The sequence below is a fragment of the Equus asinus genome, chromosome 4 (assembly GCF_041296235.1).
Source record: "Equus asinus isolate D_3611 breed Donkey chromosome 4, EquAss-T2T_v2, whole genome shotgun sequence".
Taxonomy (NCBI): Eukaryota; Metazoa; Chordata; class Mammalia; order Perissodactyla; family Equidae; genus Equus; species Equus asinus.
Window position 1 is genome coordinate 74,212,871 of NC_091793.1, and position 22,083 is coordinate 74,234,953.

A 22,083-nucleotide genomic window follows, 5' to 3' on the forward strand; every position below is an offset into this window, starting at 1 on the left:
CACTACATGTATATATATATATATATTTATTTATTTATTTATTTATTTAAATACGCCATGGGCCAAAGTAAAAAATCACAATGGAAATAAAATATTTTGAACTAAATGGTATAAACCTCATTAGGAACCAGGGAAATTAAGTTTTATATCACATTATTATGTAAGTACAGCCTTATTGGAATAGCTAAGACACAAAAGACGAAAAATACCAAGAGTTGGTGAGGATGTGGAGTAAATTGAGACCTTATACACTGCTCTAGTAAGTATAAACTGGTTCAAGCAAACTCTGTAAATAACCTACATAGAATGGTAAATATATTGTGTTAATTCATACATCATAAAAATATACACATTGAGCGTAAATTGCATTTACACATACATACACATACATGTATGCATCTTAGAATAAAATATTAAGTGAATGAGACCAAGGAAAAAATGATACACCTTGTATGATTCCATTTATGTAAAAATCAAAATAAAACAACCAAAAGAAAAACGAAACTCTTATTTTTAGAGATATGTGCTTAGATATGAAAAGCAATAAAGCAAAGACTGGAATTTATGAAACTGTGGGTAGATGGAGAGTAGTAATTGGGGGAAATGGCACAAAAGAGGCTTCTGGGGGCTGTCAATGTTCTATTTATTGAGTTACATGTAGACCAAATAAGTAATTTCCTTTTGGCATTTTATCAATTCGTTTATTAGTTTGATTATTTACTAGTTTTACACATTTTTATGAAAGTATGCTGTATTTCACCTTAGAAAAAGTTTGAGAAAGATAGAAATATTGTTCAGAGAAAAAAAATAAATTACTTAAGAAAATAGATATGTTTATGTTCTAGAAGCCAGCCCTGTTGAGTGTCTAAATCAGAATCTTTGTACTACATTGTACAAAAAAGCTTATGATATGTCAGTTCCTCAAAATGTAGCCATATACCCCTGTGCTGTCACGCAAACTAGTAGCACTGATTCCATATAAAGTTAATATTCAGACATTGCCCATAATCTAAATTTACTACTCCTTTTAAACCATTAAACTATTCTTATTCCTAGAACCCATAGTCATCTACATTCTCAATTTTCAGGATATCTTAGTTAGGTTTCATGCATTCCTTCATTTATTTTCCCTTTATTTACAAAATAAATATTTTTGAGTATATGGACATTTTGAGATTTCCAAATTATGCTGAAAAGGATTTGGAATCCCTTGGAAAACACAAAATGCCATAAAAAGTTTTAAAATATAAACACACACACACACATATATATTCACACACATGTGTCTATATCTATTTATCCATCCATCCATTCATCCATCATCCATACACACATACATACTCTTACATAAACGTATATATTTACATACATATTTTGTAAGGAAAACTGAAAATAAAAATGAGGTCAACATCTCTCTAGATGAGAAATAAAATGTCAATACACAGCAGTGACTAGGGGTTAAAGTGATAAGTAAACAAACACTGGGCTTCTGGATTAGAAACTGGCAAAATAGATTTGATGTTTGTTTCCTATGGAATTTAGAAGAGAGAGCCACTTGTGAAGGAGGCCAGAGCTCAGACTGGGTTTCCCAGCCTGTGTATAAAGGCTGAGAACAATGATTCTGCTAATAGGACTGTAGGTATAATGAAGTGGTGGCCTACAATGATAGAAAGAGCCATGGCCTGACCTGGGCAAGTTATTTATTAACATGAGAATTTATTTCTGATTTTCCATTAAGAAAAGAGCTCTTAATTGTCAATATTGAAACTTACAGTGAAAAGGATCTCACACATTTGAAGGCATCTGTAAAACCATTACCTACAGAGGGGTGTATTTGGGGAGAATGAGAAGGAATTATCCATAGAAAGGCAAAGTACATATTGTAGACAATGGGGAAAGTAATGAAAAGGGCAGAAAAAAATACTCAGTTTTAGGAGAATGAAATACCATTTGGCTAAGACATAGTGAGCAAAAGGTGACTGGGAATGAGGTTGGAGGTGTTGGTAGGGCTGCTAAGCCATGCACACTTTCTAAAATGGTCATTTTAAAGCATCTGAATTTTATATAAACTGGAAAATTATTGGAAGCCTGTAAGTAGTAGAGCATAATAATATAATTTGTTTTAAACTTCTTATCCTGACTACCTTGAGGATGAAAGATCGAATGTAAGAAACATGAAAGAAAAATGCTTGTCATGAGACTAGTTGAGCAGTTAAGGCAAGAAATAATGATAACTTGAAATTGAATAATCCTCTGGAAATGGAAAGTAGACAGATTTAAGACATATTTTGAAAGTAATAAAATAAAATAAAATGGCACCAAATGTTGATCAATGTTATATATAAAAAGACGGACAGAGAAATCAAGGATGACTCCACAATTTTCTAGTATGACAAACTGGAAGGAGAGCTGTAAGTTGGAAGTCATTAGCATGTAGATGTTGTATATTGCTGTTAGAATACAGGAGATTACCTGTAAAGAGTATGTAGCAATGTATAGTTCAATATAGCTAACATTTGTTGACTGTTAGCTGGATTCCAGGAGAAGCGCTAAATATTTTATGTGATATATTTTGTTTAATCTTTGCAACAACTCTGGGAAATTGGTAATGTTATTATACCCCATTTAAACAAACAAAAACCATGATTTTGAAGGGTTATGCAATTTATCCACAGCTACAGTTAGTAAATGGGGGAGGAGGGATATTTTTAAATTCTTACAGTCTGAATCCAGAACCTGTAAGCTTAATGACTATTACTACTGTTTTGGGAAAAAAGAAGCATGCTTTAAACCAAGCCTCACAGAGGTCCATTTAAGAAGCAAGTAGTGGAGGAACAGCCTAGAAAAGAGACTGAGAAAAAGAAAGTGTCCTTATATTAGGAAGATAAGTGAGTCAAGGGAGGGATGTATTTCAAGATGAAGGATCTTGTTACTCTTTTCAATACTGCTGAATCAAAGCCAAAAAATAGCAATTAAATTTGATGTTATTGAAGTTATCATAAATTTTGACAAGTACAGTTTTCCTAGAGTATTGAGTGCATGATTATAGCTGGAGGTCTATGTGGCATTAAAGGAAAAGAAAATAGAATGTGATATCTTATGTTTGTGGCCTAATGAGAATGATTCAGTAAAGACAGAGATAGATGGAGAAAGAGAGAGAGAGAGAAATTAATGATGCAGGAGTGGGAGGAGAAGAATGAAAAAGATAAGTCTGCAGATATAAAGAAAAAGCTACCGCCCTTTTCATGATAGAAGTAGTCCAAAGTCACCAATCTGCTTCCGGATGGCTGGCTGATCATACTCAGAAATAATGTTAGGGGTTCAGCTCTGGTCTTGGCTTTTGGCAAGTTAGGTACTCAGCAATGGAGGTTGCCAGATTACTTCCTTAATCACCTAATCAAAGAAACTCCCCATGAGGCCACAGATGTGTGTTGAAATAGAGGAGGCAACAAGGTAGTAGTAGGGGTCATGGGCATGAGGGTCACTTGGTAATGTAACTCACTCACTACCTCAGGATTTGTTTGAAACCTCTATTTTATATACTACTTTCATCTGATGATGAAGTCCTGCTATGACCAAACAAATTTATAGCTTGGCCTGTTAGACAACACATAGATAATGATGGTCATAAGATGGCCAGTGGTCAAGCATTCAGCCTCTTTTAGGGACATTAGCAAACAAGAAAGTAAGGTAAAGAGTTAAATGTCAAGGATGAGAGAGCATTATCCCAAAATTTTAAAGGATTGTGCTATGATTTAGTTATAAGTGTCTATCAAAGTTTCACAGAGCATCTTTCATCTGCCACACATACTTCAATCAACACTGGCTGTACTCAGCCACATGAGCCAAGTAGCAGAGCAGCCTGCAATGCATCTGGACGTGTTCCAGAAGCTTTCCTTTCCTGAGCCAGTCTTAGTCCATTTGGGCTGCTATAACAAAAATACCACAGACTGGATGGCTTATAAACAATGGAAATTTATTTCTCAGAATTCTAGAGGCTAGAAGTCCAAAATCAGGGTGTCAGCATGGTCAGGTTCTGGTGAAGCCCCTCTTTTGGGTTGCAGACTCCTGATTTTGTGCTTTGTCCTCACATGGCAGTGGGGTCTAAGGAAATCTGAAAGGCCTCTTTTATAAAAACACTAATCCCCACTCATGAGGGCTCCCCACCTTCATGACCTAGGCACACACCAAAGGTCCAGTCTCCTAATACCATCACATTGGGCATTAGGATTTCAATATATGAATTTGGAGGGGACACAAATGTTCAGACCAAAGCAGAGCACCACTCAAACCTGGAAGTCTTTGGGGTTATTAGGTAAATAATCTACAGTGGCACAATCGATAAGTAATATACACCTCCAGATGCTGTGTGTTCCTGAGTTGTGGGAGTGTCAGATGCCACAACCTATCCTTTACCTTGGAAGGGATAACTCAACTTGCCCCAGATCATAGGAGAGGCAGGTCTCTTTATTCTTACAGGATTTACTTCCCACACTATGCCATATATGTGTTGGACCAAAATGTCTAGTAGTGACCACTTCTTGTTTACTAGTTCTATTTAGCATGATACCCTCAGTGTAATACTTCAGGGTGATGTGCTGGGTTATGAGGAAGTGATCGAGGCAAAAGAGTTGATTTTGCCATGAAGTAAGATGATTAAGATGCACTATGGCCCCTGCCAGTGGCAAGCAAACTGCTTTGGATGGTCTTTATTAGTAGGCAGAGAGAAAAAAGCATTTGCCAGACTCGTAGCTGCTTACTAGAGAGTAGAGAATGTGAAAAGTTGCTTCCAAATGTAGTACCATAAAACTAAAATTTTATTGAACTAATGAATTCAGTAGGCCAAGAATTCAAACAGAGCAGAGATGACTTTTCTCTGCCTCACTATGTCTGTTGCTTCAGGTAGGAAAACCAATAAGTGGAGACGACTCGATTGTCTGGGGAAGTCTTCTTCAGCCACAAATCTGGTGCCTGGGCTAAGACGGCTTGATGGTTGAGTCTAGTTTTGACTGAGTACCTACCTACATGTGGTCTGAGTTTCCTTATAGCAGAAGGGCCTCAGAATAATCAGATTCTAACATGGTGACTCAGCACTCTAAGAGCAATTTTTTTAGCAAGGAAGGCAGAAACTAGCCTTGGGAGTCACAGTCCCACATCTGCTGCATTCCATCTGCTAAAATTAAGTGACAAATTGTGAGTCTTTTGTTGCCATGTAACAAATTAATCCAAAATTTAGCGGCTTAAAACAACAACAAAAAATATTTATCATCTCGTTTCTGTGGGTCAAGAATCTGGATACAGCTTAGCTAGGTGAGTCTGCCTCCAGATTTCTCACACGGCTATAATCAAGATGTCAGCCAGAGTTACTGTCTCATCTGAATCTGTGACCAAGGGAGGATTTGCTTCCAAGATCACTCACGTGATTGCTAGCAGGATTCAGTGCTTCACTGATGTTGACCTGAGGATCTTAGTTCCTCCATGGATGTTGGCCAGAAACTTCCCTCCATTGCTTGCCACATGGCCTATCCATTGGGCAACACACAGCATGACAACTGGCTTCTATCAGAATGAGAAAGAGAGAAAGAAAGAGAGGACAAGGAGAAGAACAGACAAAATCTTTTACAAGCCAATCTTAGAAGGAATGTTCCAATATTTTTGCCATATTGTATTCATTACAAGCAAGTCATTAGGCCAGTTCAAAACGAAGGGAAGAAGATTATACAAAGATGTGAATAACATTGCAGGAGGTGGGAATTATTGCAGGCCATTTTAGAGGGTAGCTTTTACAATCTGCCTTCTGACTCTCAATAAATCATATCCCTTCCACATTCAGTATTCATTCATGTCCTCCAAATTTCCCCAAAGTCACATCACATTACGTCACCAGCTTAAAGACCAGAATCTCACCATTTAACTCATTTCCAGATGTGACGAGGCTCCTCTGATAAAGTGCTCTAAGTTCAGCTCCTTAAGCACAGTTTCTCTCATTCTGTTCATTTATTAAACTAGAGACAAATTCTGTCACTCAAACACCCATCATACAGTAGTGTGGCAGGTATAGGATAACCCCAACAGAAATTCCTGTTCTAAAAGGGGAGAAATAAGAAGCAAAAAGGAGTCTCTGATAGAAATTCTGAAATCCACCCAGTCAAATGTGGGCAGCTCGTTGATTAGGTCTCAAGACATGAGAATAATTCTCCATGTCTCTCATTGTTACCCTCTGGGCTTTCTGTTATGCCTTTTGATTCATATTTCATTTTTCATGACTGGGAGCATATGTTTGGAGTGAAGTAGTGCTCTCAGCCTTCTTTCTGTCTGTAGGTTTTTAAAGGTCCGAAAGAATCATCATTTTGTTTCATCTCTGTTCCATTCCATGATGATGTTAGCATTTCACTTGTATACTTCACTCAAAAACTTTCTGTGAATATCATTGGAATTTACTCTGTTAGATAGAAGTAGAAAACCACAAATTTCTTTGCCATAAACCTTTCTCTACCTTTGGCTCCTGGAGAGACAGCTGAAGGACAAGTCCATTAAGCTTCTATATTAGTGTGCTCGGGATGCCATGACAAAATAACACAGACTTGGTGGCTTAAAAACAGAAATTTATTTCCTCACAGTTCTGGAGGCTGGAAGTCCAAGATCAAGGTGTTAGCGAGTTTGATTTCTCCTAAAGCCTCTCTTCTTGGCTTGCAGATGGCTGTCTTCTAGTGGTCTTCTCTCTGTATACACGTATTCCTTTGTGTCTTACTCTCCTCTTCTGGTAAGAACACCAGTGACCCACTCTAATGGGCTCATTTCAACTTAGTCATCTCTTTAAAAGCCCTATCTCCAAATGAAGTCACATTCTTATATACTTGGGTGAAAGCTTCAAGCTGTGAATTTTGGAAAGGACACAATTCAGCCCATAACAACTTCCTATAAACAGCTTAATGTTATTTTATTGAGAGGATTTATGGGGTACATCTCATCTTTAAATTTTTTCAAGGGTATTTATGTGACTAAATCAAGTCTGAGTTATCACCTGTGATCTCTCTGAGGTTTGAGAATTTTTTCCAGTGAAGCCTTTTGCTTCATCTTTAGATCACACACACACACACACACACACACATATATATATATACGTATATATATATATATTTTTTTTTTTAGCTGTGATCTGGATTTGAAGCTTAAAATTTTTTTCTTAATTTTAGCATCTTTTGTCATCTAGAAAGATTGAAAATTTTCTGAACCAACTCTTGGCTGCTTTTTATTTAACTATGCCTCCCTCAATTTATGTCTCTCCTGCCTCATTTCACTATAAGCAGCAAGAAAAAAATAGGAACCATCTTCAACACTTTGCTAGGAATTATCAGCTAGATCACCAGCAATGTTCCAGCAACTTCTCTCTTCCAGATACCAAAATCTCTGTTACCCTAGACTAAGCAGTTGCAAACAACTAATGTTTATTATCCCACAGTTTACGTTGGTCACAGACCTAGGCACAGCTTATCCGGTTTCCTATTCTTCAAAGTCTCTCACGGGGATGTGTTCAAGGTGTTGGATGTGCTATAATACTATCTGAAGCTCTTCTGAGGGAGGATCCGCTTCCAAGATGACACCTGTGGTGGTTGTCAGGATTCAGCTCACCAGCTGTTGGCCTGAGGGCCTCACGTCCTCCCTGGCTATTGTCTAGAGGATTCCCTCAGTTCCTTGCCACATGGGCCTCTCCATCAGGCAGTTTACAACATGACAGCTGGCTTCCATCAGAGTGAACATGCAAATGAAAGCAGACAGGGCAATCGAGACCAAAGTCAGAGTCTTCTTGTAACCTAATCTCAGAAGTAATATCCATCACTTTTGCTGCATTCTATTCGTTAGAAGCAAGTAACTAGGTCCAGTCCACAAGGAAGATGAAGGATTTACAAAAGAGTATAATACCAGGGGGCAGATATTATTTGGGACCATTGTAGGGGCTGCCTATTATAGTAAAGCTATCTCAGTTTCAAGGAAAGGGAATCAAGTCAACTTCTCAATTCCCAGTTTGTCAAACTATTGGCAGGCATATTTAAGAATGACATATTGGGCATTTTCTATTTTTTGACATTGTGTTTACATACTATAGTTTATGATGATTTCATTTCCTTCTAATAAGCCCTCAGAAATTATACTTGGGCCAATTTTGTCCCCCTTCCTCTGTAGATTGTGTCTTCCAACTTCTTTCTACTAGTTTTCAGGTAACTCTTCAATTTTAAGCTCAGATATGACTAACTTTTGCAAACCCTATTTGATTTTATCGATTTCTCTGACTGCCCAAACATTCACTTTGCTGCCGATACCAGTAATATAAGGAAACTTGGGTCTTTGATTAAAGAGTGTGCATAGTTTTCAGTTAATGCAATTATATATCATTAGATATAAGATATTCTTCATTGCTATATATTCATCTCCTGTTAGTCATTCTCTTAACTGTTAAAATTCTTTCTAAAATCCAAAAGTTTTCCATGTTTAAATTATTTTTATCATAGGATTGGTCAATATATTAGTTTATATCATTTTTATATAATTTTTTTGCAAATCAATGAAATAATATCATAGTGGTAATTTGATAAAAATAAAAATTGTACCTAAAAATATATATATATATATATGATTAAGTTTACTTTCCAAGATGCACCAGAACTTATACCTCTGAGTGTTACACTAATTACTTGTAAGATTATTTAAAAAATTCTGCTATAATTCAAACACATTCGTAAATAATCTTCAGAGTTTGCATTACATTGTTTGAATATGTATTTATTCGGTTTTTTGCTCATTCCATTATTATTCATGCAATGAATTCCTAGGATAGCTAAGCACTATGATATGTGATCCACATCACAAAATCTGATATAGGTCTTGATTTGAAGGACCTTAATCACATCATCACATGTAAATACACTAAATAATGGCTGGTAAATAATATTCATGAATAACATTAAGTTTACATTTTTAAACTTAGTATAATTTGCTGAAGGTAAAACTTGGGAATAATAGTGTATTAAGTTATAGAATAAGATATTTAGTCAAAATAAAAAGAGATTTTATGACAAAGACACTGATTTACTTCTGCTAGAAATAGACTGACTGAAGAACATTCATAAACCTGGAACTGGACTCTTGAGATGCTTACAAACCCAACAGTGTGACATATTAAAGAAATTGATGTAAATATTTGTGTGTATGTGTGTGTATTTTAACAACGCAGCTTTGATCTCAAAGTCAGTGGATGTTATCCTCTCCACATATCTGTTTGCCCCCTCCTTTTACCCACAAATTAGCAAGATTTTGCAAATTATATCATACATGACCCATGCCTTCAGTTATACTTAAAAATGAGAATACGACAAACTTCAAACTATTTGTAAGTTGACAAGCAGTAAATTCCAATAGATCCCTTGTCACTGTTGTAAGATTGTAGGTACAAGTGTAGAGAAGGATTAAGCATATTTATCAAAAATAGGAGAGGAAGGATTATATGAAATATACAAGATTTATAAAAATTTCACTCTAGGTAAATAAAATGTCAAAAGCATAGTGTCAAAACACTGCACACATTGACGGGACTCTGGAGTTCATAGCATCAGCTAGAATGAAGAGACTTGAACATAAGCATGATCAGCCATGTCACCTTCAGAGAAGCATTGCTTCCAGGGACCCGAATCAGACATACATGGCAATGAAATTAAAGAAGGAACCAGGGGCCGGCCCAGTGGCACAGCTGTTAAGTTCCCACATTCTGCTTCAGTGGCCCGGGGTTTGCCGGTTGGGATCCCAGTGGTGGACATGGCACTGCTTGACAAGCCATGCTGTCGTAGGTGTCCCACATATAAAAAAAAAAAAAAAGGTAGAGGAAGATGGGTAGCAGATGTTAGCTCAGGGCCAGTCTTAGCAAAAAGAGGAGGATTGGCAGCAGATGTTATCTCAGGGCTAATCTTCTTCAAAAAGCAAAAGAAAAGAAGAAAAAAAAGAAGGAACCAAGAGGAGGAAATTGAAGATCTTGAAGAAATAAGAGAAATAAGACTAATCAGTTGTTCCTCTCTTTTTTAGATTAAAAAAAAATACCTGTCTTCATTATGTTGACTGATAGAAGAAGATACTTTGCGGAAACAGTACAGCACGTGCCAAGGAATAGGCAAAATACTCAAACCAACTGCACACAAAGTCACAATAAAGAGAATAGAACATGTTATTTGATATATTTCAACTAATGAATATTCTCCTCAAATAATCAACTACAAAGCATAAGCAAATCATTAAAAAGACTCTGAAAGGATAAATAAATATTCTTAAACATATACGAATACGGATACAAAAAGAAGCACCTTGAATCAGAAATTCAAAAATTAAGAACAGAAAATGGAACAATGATAGAAATGATGGCTGTTTGTTCAGAAACAATGAAGGGTATAAGTCAATTAAATATCATTTTAAAATTGATAAGTAAAAAAAAGAAATTCACCATGGAATTCTAATCCCAGTGAAAATGTCCTTTAAACATTAAGGCAAGATGAAGACATTTTCATATAAACCAAAACTGAGAACATTTGTTGGAGCAGACCAACACTACAGAAGAAATATAAAAGAAAAATGTTCAGGCTGAAGAACAAAGATTGAAAATAGGCTGTGCAGGATGGAATAAACAACACTGGAAGTTGTAAACGTGGATAAAGATAAAAGAATATCTTTACTTCTCAATTTACATTAAACAAATGACATATAAATAAGGGACATCTGTATCTGTAAAATAAGCACACAGAAAAGTACTAAAAAATAGGGAAATGCAAGTTAAAACCACGTTGAGATATTGCTTCATATATATAGAAATAGCTTAAAATAAAATTAATGAAAACATCAAATATCAGCAGACTCTAAAGTAACTAGAACTTTTACGCCTTGCTGGAGGGAGTGTAAAATAGCACAAGCACTTTGGAAAACTGGAGGTTACTCAAAATTTTAAAATACCCTTCTTATAAGACTCAAAACTCCATTTCTGAGTAATTACCTAAGAAAAAATGAACACATATGTCTATAAAAGACTTGCGTGTGACTATTACTAGTAGTTTTATTCTTGGTATTCCCCTATAAGGAGCAATATAAAGGTTGATTAACTGGTAAATTGATAAACTAGGGTTCGAATAAAACAGCAAGACTCTAAACATGCTGCTTATAATAAAGCATTTTGCATATAGACAGAATTATATAAATGGTAAAAGGATGTAAAAGATATGTTATGCTAACACTAAATAAAGGAAATGTAGAGGACTATATTAGTATCAGAGTAATTGTATCTTCAGATCAGGTAATAATAACAGAAGCAAGGAAGGTCATTTCATAATGATAAAATGTCAGTTCATGAAAGGAGCTAACAATCCTAAATGTTAACACATGTAATAACTTAGCTTTAAATATTCATAAAATAAAACTGATAGTCCTGCAAGGAGATTAGATAAATCCACATTTATTATCAGATATTTCAACTTCTCTGTCTCTCAATAATTTACCAAAAAAAGATAGTGTTTGTGGTTCCACATGTAAGGAGCTTAGAATTTGTCATTTCATCCTGACAACAAGTGAAAAGTTGTACAGACTTAAAAATCAACAACCCTTCTCGGATCTGTAAGAGAGAGGAGGATACAGGCCAAATCACTGCCTCCAGGATGGGAGAGACAGGCAGGTGAATGCAAGGCGTCCCGGCTCACCAGAGCAGAGCAGCGGGAGTCCAAACTACCCCACTAACCAGTGCCAGGGCGAGAAAACCTGAACTGTAATTGACTAATTGCTAGAGCCTCGGTGTGGACAACTCTGAGAGTTAAAAACTCCTGGAAGACTCAGTCATAGGGTGGCTTCACAGTATTATGAGATTTACTTCCAGGAGCTCAACCAGGTTCCCACAAAACATATTAGAGAGGCTGGCCCTGTATCCGAGTGGTTAAGTTCATGCACTCTGCTTCGGCAGCCCAGGGCTTTGCCGGTTCCCATATGCCCCTGCCCTGACACAGGCATAGGCTCCCCTATTACCAGCAACCCCCACCAGAGTGGTACATTTGACAAAGTCTTTATTTCTCCTTCACTTTTGAAGGGTAATTTATCACTTCACTTGCTGGAAGCTGCAGGGTATTTTTCTCCAACGTTTTGGGTTTTTTTTTTAAAGATTAACACCTGAGCTAACATCTCTTGCCAATCTTCTTTTGTTTTTTTCTTCTTCTTCTCTCCAAACCACACCCCTGCCCCCCACGCCCTTGCCCTGGTACATAGGTGTATATTCTGGTTATAGGTCCTTCAGGTTCTGTTCTGTGGGATGCCATCCCAGCATGGCTGATGAGAGGAAGGTACAAAATATTCCCTATACAACCAGCCACCACACATGTGCAGCATCCTCCATTATTAACATCGTTCACCCAAGTGCTACATTTGTTACAATTGATGAACTTACATTGTACATGATAATTACCCAAAGTATATAGTTTACTTTAGAGTTCATTCTTTTTCTAAAAAATTATTTTATTGAGGTCACGTTAGTTTATAACATTGTTATAACATTCAGGTGCACATTGTTATATTTCAGCTTCTGTGTAGACTACACCATGCTCACCACCACTAGTCTAGTATTCATCTGTCATCGTATATATGTGTCCCTTTGCACCTTTTGCCCACACATCACCTCCTGCCCCTCTTGTAACCACTAATCTGTTCTCTTTATCCCTGTGTTTATTTTCCACATATAAATGAAATTCTATGGTGTTTGTCTTTCTATCTCTCTTATTTTGCTTAACATAATATCCTCAAGGTCCATCCATGTTGTTGTAAATTGGGTGATTTTTGTCTTTTTTCTGGCTGAGTACTATTCCATTGTATACATATACCACATCTTCTTTATGCATTCATCATTTGATGGGCACTTTGGTTGCTTCTTCTTCTTGGCTATTGTGAATAATGCTGCAATGAACATAGAGGCGCATAAATCTCTTTGGAGCATTGATTTCAAGTTCTTTGGATAAATACTTAGTAGTAGGATAGCCAGATCATATGGTATTTCTATTTTTAATTTTTTGAGAAATCTCTATACTGTTTTCCATAGTCACTGCACCAGTTTGTATTCCCAACAGCAGTGTATGTGGGTTCCCTTTTCTCTACATCCTCTCCAACATTTGTTAGTTTATGTCTTGTTAATTATATCCATTCTGACAGATGTAAGGTGATATCTCATGGTAGTTTTGATTTGCATTTCCCTAATGATTGGCGATGTAGAACATCTTTTCATTTGCCTGTTGGCCATCTGTATATCTTTGGAAAAATGTCTGCTCATGTCCTCTGCCCATTTTTTGATCAGGTTGTCTATCTTTTTCTTGTTGAGTTGTTGAGTTGTATTAGTTCCTTACATATTTTGGAAATTAACCCCTTGTTGGATATATGAGTTTTTCCAACACCGTTTATTGAAGAGACTTTCCATTCTCCATTGAATGTTCTTGGCCCCTTTGTGAAAGATTAGCTGTCCATTCATGTGTGGTTTTATTTCTAGGGTTTCAACTCTGTTCCATGGATCTGTGTGTATGGTTTTGTAGAAGTACCATGCTGTTTTGATTACTGTAGGTTTGCAGTATACTTTGAAGTCAGGTATTGTGATGTCTGCAGATTTGTTCTTTTTTATCAGGATTGCTTTGCCTATTCAGGATCTTTTGTTTTTCCATATGAATTTTAGGGTTATTTGTTCTATTTCTGTGAAGAATGTCATTGGAATTCTGATTGGAATTGCATTGAGTCTGTAGATTGCTTCAGGTAATATAGACGTTTTAACTATGTTTATTATTCTAATCCATGGGCATGGATTATCTTTCCATTTCTTTATGGTTTCTTGGATTTCTTTCAATAACGTCTTATAGCTTTCAGTGTATAGTTCTTTCACCTCCTTGGTTAAATTTATTCCTGGATATTTTATTCTTTCTGTTGCAGTTGTAAATGGGCTTGTGTTTTTGACTTCTCTTTCTGCTGGTTCATTAGTGTATTAAAATGTAACTGATTTTTGTATGTTGATTTTTTACCCTGCAACTTTGCTGTAGTTGTTGATTATTTCTAATAGTTTTATGGTGGATTCTTTAGGGTTTTCTGTATATAGAATCATGTCATCCACAAACAGTAAGCGTTTTACTTCTTCATTTCAAATTTGGACCCCCTTTATTTCTTTTTCTTGCCTAATTGCTCTGGCCAAAACCTCCAGTACTGTGTTGAATAGGAGTGGCAACAGAAGACATCCATGTCTTGTTCCTGTTCTCAGAGGAATGGCTTTCACTTTTTCACTGTTGATTATGATGTTGACCGTGGATTTATCATATATAACCCTTATTAGGTTGAGGTACTTTCCTTATATACCCTTTTTATTGAAAGTTTTTATCATAAATGAGTGTTGGGTTTTGTCAACTGCTTTCTCTGTATCTATTGAGAAGACCGTGTAATTTTTATTCCTGATTTTGTTAATGTGGTGTATCACATTGATCGACATTTGGATGTTAAACCATCACTGTGTCCCTGGTATAAATCCCACCTAATCATAGTACATGACCGTTTTAATGTATTGCTGTATTCAGTTTGCCAATATTTTGTTGAGGATTTTTGCATCTATGTTCATCAATGATATTGGCCTTTAATTTTCCTTCTTTGTGCTGTCCTTGTATGGTTTTGGTATCAGGGTATTTTTCGCTTCATAGAATGAGTTAAGAAGCATTATGTCTTCAATTTTTTGTAATAGTTTGAGAAGGATAAGTATTAAATATTCTTTGAATGTTTGGTACAATTCACCAGAGAAGCCATCTGGTGCTGGACTTTTGTCTTTTGGGAGGTTTTTGATTACTGTTTCAATCTCTTTACTTGTAATTTGTCTATTCAGATTCTCTCTTTCTTCTTGATTCAGTTTTGGGAGGTTGTCTGAAAATTTATCCATTTCTTCTAGGTTATCCAATTTGTTGGCATATAGTTTTTCTTAGTATTCTCTTAATCTTTTGTATTTCTGTGCTATCCATTGCAATTTCTCCTTTTACACATCTGATTTTATTTATTTGAGCCTTCTCTCTTTTTTTCTTAGTGAGTCTGGTTAACGGTTTGTCATTTTGTTTATCTTCTCAAAGAACCAGCTCTTTGAGACAGTGAAAGACTTGTCTCATTGATCCTTTCTACTGTTTGTTTATTTTTCATTTACTTTATTTCTGCTCTAATTTTTATAATTTCCCTCCTTCTGTTGACTTTGGGCTTTGTTTTTTCTTCATATTTTAGTTATGTTAAGTGTAGTTTAAGATTTCTTATTTGAGACTTTTCTTGTTTGTTGAGGTAGGCCTTTATTGCTATAAATTTTGCTCTTAGTACTGCTTTTGCTGCATCTGATAAGAGTTGGTGCATTGTGTTTTTTATTTTTATATTTCTCCAGGTATTTTTTGATTTCTCCTTTCATTTCTTCATTGATATAGTCATTGTTCAGTAGCATGTTGTTTTGTCTCCAGATATTTGTGAATTTCTCAGCCTTTTTCATGTCATTGATTTCTAGCTATGGCATTGGGGTCAGAAAATATACTTTATATGATTTCAATCTTCTTAAATTTATTGAGGCTTGCTTTTTTTCCCAACGTATGGTCTATCTTTGAGAATGTTTCATGTTCACTTGAGAAGAATAGGTATTCTACTGTTTTGGGATGGAATGTTCCATATATATCTATTAAGTCCATCTGGTGTAGTGTTTCATTTAAGGCCACCGTATCCTTGTTGACTTTCTCTCTGGATGATCTATCCATTCATGTAAGTAGGGTGTTGAGGTCCCCTACTATTATTGTGTTGCTGTCAATTTCTCCCTTTAGGGCTATTAATAGTTGCTTTATATACTTTGGTGCTCCTGTATTAGGTGCATATATATTCATAAGTGTTATGTTCTCTTGCTGGAATATCCCTTTTATCATCATATACTGCCTCTCTTTGTCTCTCATTATCCTTTTTATCTTGAAGTCTGCTTTGTCTGATATAAGCATGGCTATACCTGCTTTCTCTTGCTTGCCATTTGCTTGGAGTATCATATTCCATCCCTTCACTCTGATCCTATGTTTGTCTTTAGAGCTGTGAGGTATTTCCTGGAGGCATAATATTGTTGGGTGTAGTTTTTTGCTCCATCCAGCCACTCTGTGTCTTTTGATTCAAGAATTAAATCCATTTACCTTTAGAGTGATTATTGATATATGAGTGCTTACTAATGAAATTTTATCTCTTGTTTTGCAGTTGTTCTATATTCTCACTGTGTCTTTTCCCTTATATTTCTGACTACCATTTCAGTTTGATGATTTTCTGTGATGGTTTTCTCAGTTTTCTCTTTATTTATGGTTGTATCTGTGCTCTAATTTTATGTTTGGTGGTTACCATGAGGTTTGTATAAAAGATCTCATAGATGAGACAGTCCATTTTCTGATAGCTTCTTATCTCCATTAGCCTAAGCAGGTCCCACCCCCTCCCTCTTCCCCCTTTGAATTATTGTTGCAAATTATTCTTTTTTGTGTTGTGAGTTTGTGACTAAATTGAAGTGTTTGTAGTTATTTCTGATAATTCCCTTCCCTTTATCTTTTATGTTATAATAAAATGTGTCCTAACCTATTCTGATGTAGAACTACAATTTTCTGATTCTATCTATTTATCTCCTTGCTCAAGGTTTTGTAATCCTTTGCTTTTTAGTTTCAGATGGAAGGTTTCCTTTCAACATTTCTTGTGAGAGAGGTCTAGTGGCCATGAACTCCCTCAGCTTTTGTTTATCTGGGAAAACTTTTATTTCTCCATCATATCTTAAGGATAGTTTCACTGAATAGAGTATTCTTGGCTGAAAGTTTTTGTCTTTGAGTATTTTGAATATATCATTCCACTCTCTCCTAGACTGTAAGATTTCTGCTGAGAAATCTGCTGAAAGCCTGAGAAGGGTTCCTTTGTAGGTTATTTTCTTCTGCCTTCCTACCCTTAATATTTTTTCTTTGTCATTGACTTTTGTCAGTTTTAATATTATATGCTTTGGAGAAGGTCATTTTGCACTGATGTAATTTAGGAGTTATATTGACTTCATGTACTTGTAAATCCAGTTCTTTCTTCAGGTTTGGGAAGTTCTCAGCTATCATTTCTTTGAACAAGCTCTCTGCTCCTTTCTCTTTCTCTTCTCCCACTGGAATATTATAATCCTTATGTTGCTTTTCCTATTTGAGTTGGATATTTCTCAGATAATTTCTTCATTTTTTTAAAATCTTAGTTTTCTCTCTTCCACCTCAAGCATTTCTATATTCTGTCCTCCAATTCACTAAGTCTGTCCTCCATAACACTGGCTTTATTTTTTATGGATTCTAGATTATTTTTTTCTCATTAATTGTGTTCTTTACATCTAGAATTTCAGTCATTGGTTTTTTTTAGAGCTCCAGTCTCTTTGGTGAAGTATTCTTTCAGCTCATTAACTTTATTTCTGAGCTCGTTGAACTGTCTTTCTGAGTTTTCTTATAATTCACTGAGTTTCTTTATGACAACTATTTTTTTTTCTCTGTCATTTAGATTGTAAATTTCTGTGTCTTCAGGATTGGGTTCTGGAGACTTGTCATTTTCCTTCTGCTCTGAAATGTTGCTGTTGTTCTTCATGGTTTTTGATGAAGTGATCCTTTGCCAGAGCATTTGTGGTAGTATCAGGTCACAGATCTCACCTGCAACTGTTGGCAGGAGGCAGGAGCTATGTTTTCTGATCCTGCCCCATCTGCTGGAAGTTATGCCAGTAAGGCTGCTCTGTGTTTGCTTGGACTGACTGCAGCTTCTTGGCATGTCATGCATGCACGTGCAGTCAGGGCTTCTGTGTTCAGTGGGTGGGTTGTTTTGTGTAGGCAGGGCCACTGCACTTGGCAGGGGACTGGCTGAGCTGCTGCACCAGGCAGGAGGGGTGGGATACTTTCTTTCACACATGGGCCAGCTCTGTGCTTGTAGGCAGTTTGGCTGAGCTGCTGTGCTTGGTGGATGGGGCTTCTTCATGGCAGCTGAGCTGCTGCCATTCAATGGGGAGTGTTCACAGGTGGAACTGCTGTGGCATGATGGATGCTGCTGTGGGCCAGGCTACCACTCCAAAAATATTTACACAGAGTCCAGGCTACCCCCACCTCCTCTTACTGTTGTGCCCATGGCTGTTTGAGGGCCTGTGACCTGGATTGCTGCTACCAGGGAGGAGGAGGAGTCCACTGACCTATTTCCACTGCTTCCTAGGGATCCAGTCCACTCACCTTCAGATGTATGGCTGTATGGATCTCTCAGGAATCCTGTTGTGCTGTGTATGGAATCCTCTCTTAGTTAATGAATGTCCATTTAGTTGTAACTTAGAGGGGAGAGAAAAAGAGAACAAGTTGGTCAGCCATGATACTGACATCACTCTCTAGACTTCATTCTATTTTCTTTCTTTTCTTTTCCTGAGGAAGATTTTCCCTCAGCTAACATCCACTGCCAATATTCCTCTTTTTGTATGTGATCTGCCACAAGAACATGGCCACTGACACACGAATGGTGTAGTTCCATGCCCCGTAACCAAACCCAGGCCAGTGAAGCAGAGCATTCTGAACTCTAGGCCACCAGGGCTGGGCCTGGAGTTCTTTCTTGATGCATGTGTTTGGATGAATGTATAATAATATGTATCCATCATTATAAGATCGTACAGAGTATTTTCACTGCCCTAAGAATCCTCTGTGTTCTGCCTATTTATCATACCCTTGCTCCCAAACCCCGACAACCACTGGTCTTTTGTCTGTCTCCATAGTTTTTTATTTTCCAGAATGTCATATTGTTGGAATCATACAATATATAGCCTTTTCAGATTGGCCTCTTTCACTTAGTAATATGCCCTTAAGTTTCCTCAATGCTTTTTCATGACCTGATAGCTCCTTTCTTTTTAGTGATGAATAATATTCCACTGTCTATGAATATACCACAGTTTATCCATTTACCTAGTGAAGGACATCTTGGTTGCTTCCATGTTTTAGCAATTATGACAGCTATGAATGTTCATGTGCAGGTTTTGTATGGACAAAAGTTTTCAAGTACTTTGGATAAATACTAAGTAGTGCAATTGCTGGATGGAGTGGTAAGAGTATATTTAATTTTGTAAGCAACTGCCAAACTGTTTTTCAAAGTGGCTCCTTAATTTTGCATTTCCACCAGTAATGAATGAGAGTTTCTGTTGTTCCACATCTTGGCCAGCATTTGGTGTTGCCAATACTCTGGATTTTGGCCATTCTAATAGATGTGTTGTATCTCGTTGCTGTTTTAATGTGCTTTACCTTGATGACATATGTTGTGAAGCTTCTTCTCATAAGTATATTTTCCATCTTCATATCTTCTTTGGCGAGGTGTCTGTTAAGGTCTTTGGCCCATTTTTTAATTGGGGTTTTTTTTTTTAATTTTTGAGTTTTAATTCTTCTTTGTATATTTTGAATAACAGTCCATTATAAGATATGTCTTCTACATATATATTCTTGTAATTTGTGGGTTGTCTTCTCATTCTTTTTCTTAGAGCAGAAGTTTTCAATTTTAATGAAATCCAGCTTATCGATTTTTTCTTTCATGGGTCATGACTTTGTTGTTGCATCTAAAATGTTATCACCATACCCAAGGTCATCTTGGTTTTCTCCTATTATCTTCTAGGAGTTTTATAATTTTACATTTTGCATTTGGGTATGTAATCCATTTTGAGTTAATTTTTGTGAAAGATGTAAGGTCTGTGCCTACATCCACGGGTTTCTTTCTTTGTTTTTTTACACTTGGAAGTCCGGTTGCTCCTGCACCATTTGTTGAAGAGAATATCTTTGCTCCTTTGTATTGTCTTTGTTCCTTTGTCAAAGATTAGCTACTGTATTTATTTGGGTCTATTTCTGGGCTCTCTATTCTGCTCCGTTTATCTAGATGTCTATACATTTACTGATAACAGTCTTGATTATTACAGCTTTATAATAAGTCTTGAAATCAGGTACTGTTAGTCCTCCAACTTTGTTCTTCTTCAATATTATATCAGCTATTTGTGGTCTTTTGCCTGTCCCTATAAACTTCAGAATCAGTTTGTTGATGTCTACAGAATAATTTACTGAGATTTTGATTGAAATTCCATTGAATCTATAGACCAATTTGAGAAAAGCTGATGTCTTGACAATATTGAGTCTTCCTATCCATGAACATGAGCTATCCCTTGTTTTATTTAGCTTTTCTTTGATTTTGTTCATCAGAGTCTTGTAGCATCTCATGTATAATTTTTTTACATATTTTGTCAGATCTATTCCTAAGTATTTCATGTTTTTGGATGTTAATACAAATAGAATTGTGTTTTTAATTTCAAACTCCACTTGTTCATTGCTGGTATTTAGGAAATGATTAACTTTTGTAGACTTACTTTTATCCTGCAAGCTTTCTATAATCAATTGTTAGTTCCAGGAGTTTTAGGTTGATTATTTTGGATTTTCTACATAAATGATGATGTCATCTGTGAACAAGTAGACTTTTATGTCTCCCTTCCCAATCTATATAACATTTATTTCCTTTTCTTGACATATTGCATTAGAAGGGGCTTCCAGTATGATAGAGAGAGGGGATGGCCTTGCCATGTACCTGATTTTAGTGAGAAAGCTTCCTACCATTAACTGTGATTTTAGCTTTAGGTTTTTTTTTTTTAGATATTCTTTATCAAATTGAGGAAGTTCCCTTCTATACTAATTTACTGAGAGTTTTATCATGAATGGGTGTTAGATTTTGTCAAATGCTTTTTCCGCATCTATTGATCTGATCATGTGATTTTTCTTTATTAGCTTATTGATGTGATGCATTATATTAATTGATTTTTCATTGTTGAACCAGCCTTACATTCCAAGGATAATTCCAACTTGGTCATGGTGTATCATTCTTTCTATATATTGTTGGATTTGATTTGCTAGTTTTTGTTGAGGATTTTTCATTTATAATTATGAGAGATACTGGTCCATAATTTTCTTTTCTTATAAATATCTTTGTCTGACTTTGATGTTAGAGTAATTCTGACCTCAGAATGAGTCAGGAAATATTCCCTCTGCTTCTATCTTCAGAAAGAGATTGTAGAGAATTAGCATAATTTATTCCTTTAAATGTTTGGTAGAATTCACCAGTGAACCCACCTGGGTCTGGTGCTTTCTGTTTTGGAAGGTTATTAATTATTCATTCATTTTTTTTAATAGATACAGACCTATTCAGATTGTCTATTTCTTCTTATATGAGTCTTGACAGCTTATGTCTCTCAAGGAATTGTCCACTTCATCTAGATTATCAATTTTGTTGGCATAAAGTTGTTCATAGTACTCCTTGATTATCTTTTTGACAATGATAGCCCCATCTTTCATTTCTAATTTTAATAACTTGTGTGTCCTATCTCTTTTTTTCTTAGTTAACCTGGCTAGAGGCTGACCTATTTATTAATCTTTTCAAAGTTCCAGTTTTTGGTTTCATTGATTTTTTTCTGTTGATTTTCTACTTTCACTTTCATTGATTTCTGCTCTAATCCTTATTATTTCCTAATTTCTTCTTACTTTGAATTTAATTTGCTCCTCTTTTTCTAGTTTCCTAAGGTGGAAACTTAGATTATTGAGTTTGGATCTTCCTTATTTTTTAATATATACATTCAATGCTATAAATTTCCTTCTATGCATTACTTTTGCTGCACCCAACAAATTTTTATAAATTCTATTTTAATTTGAATTTAGTTCAAAATATTTCTTAAACTTTCATTGAGATTTTTTCTTAAATAACCTATGTTGTTTAAATTGTGTTGTTTAATGTCCCTGTATTTGAGGATATTCTAGTTAACATTCTATTATTAATTTCTAGTTTAATTTCATTGTGATATGAGGCCTAATTAAATTTTTAGAAATGTTGCCTAGAAGTAGCATAATATATATTCCTTCATAGTTTTTACAGCTTAATTGGGGTATCATTGGTAGATAGTATTGTATTCATTTAAAGTGTATAATGTGATAATGTAATTCAATTGTGAAATGATTACCTTTTTAAATG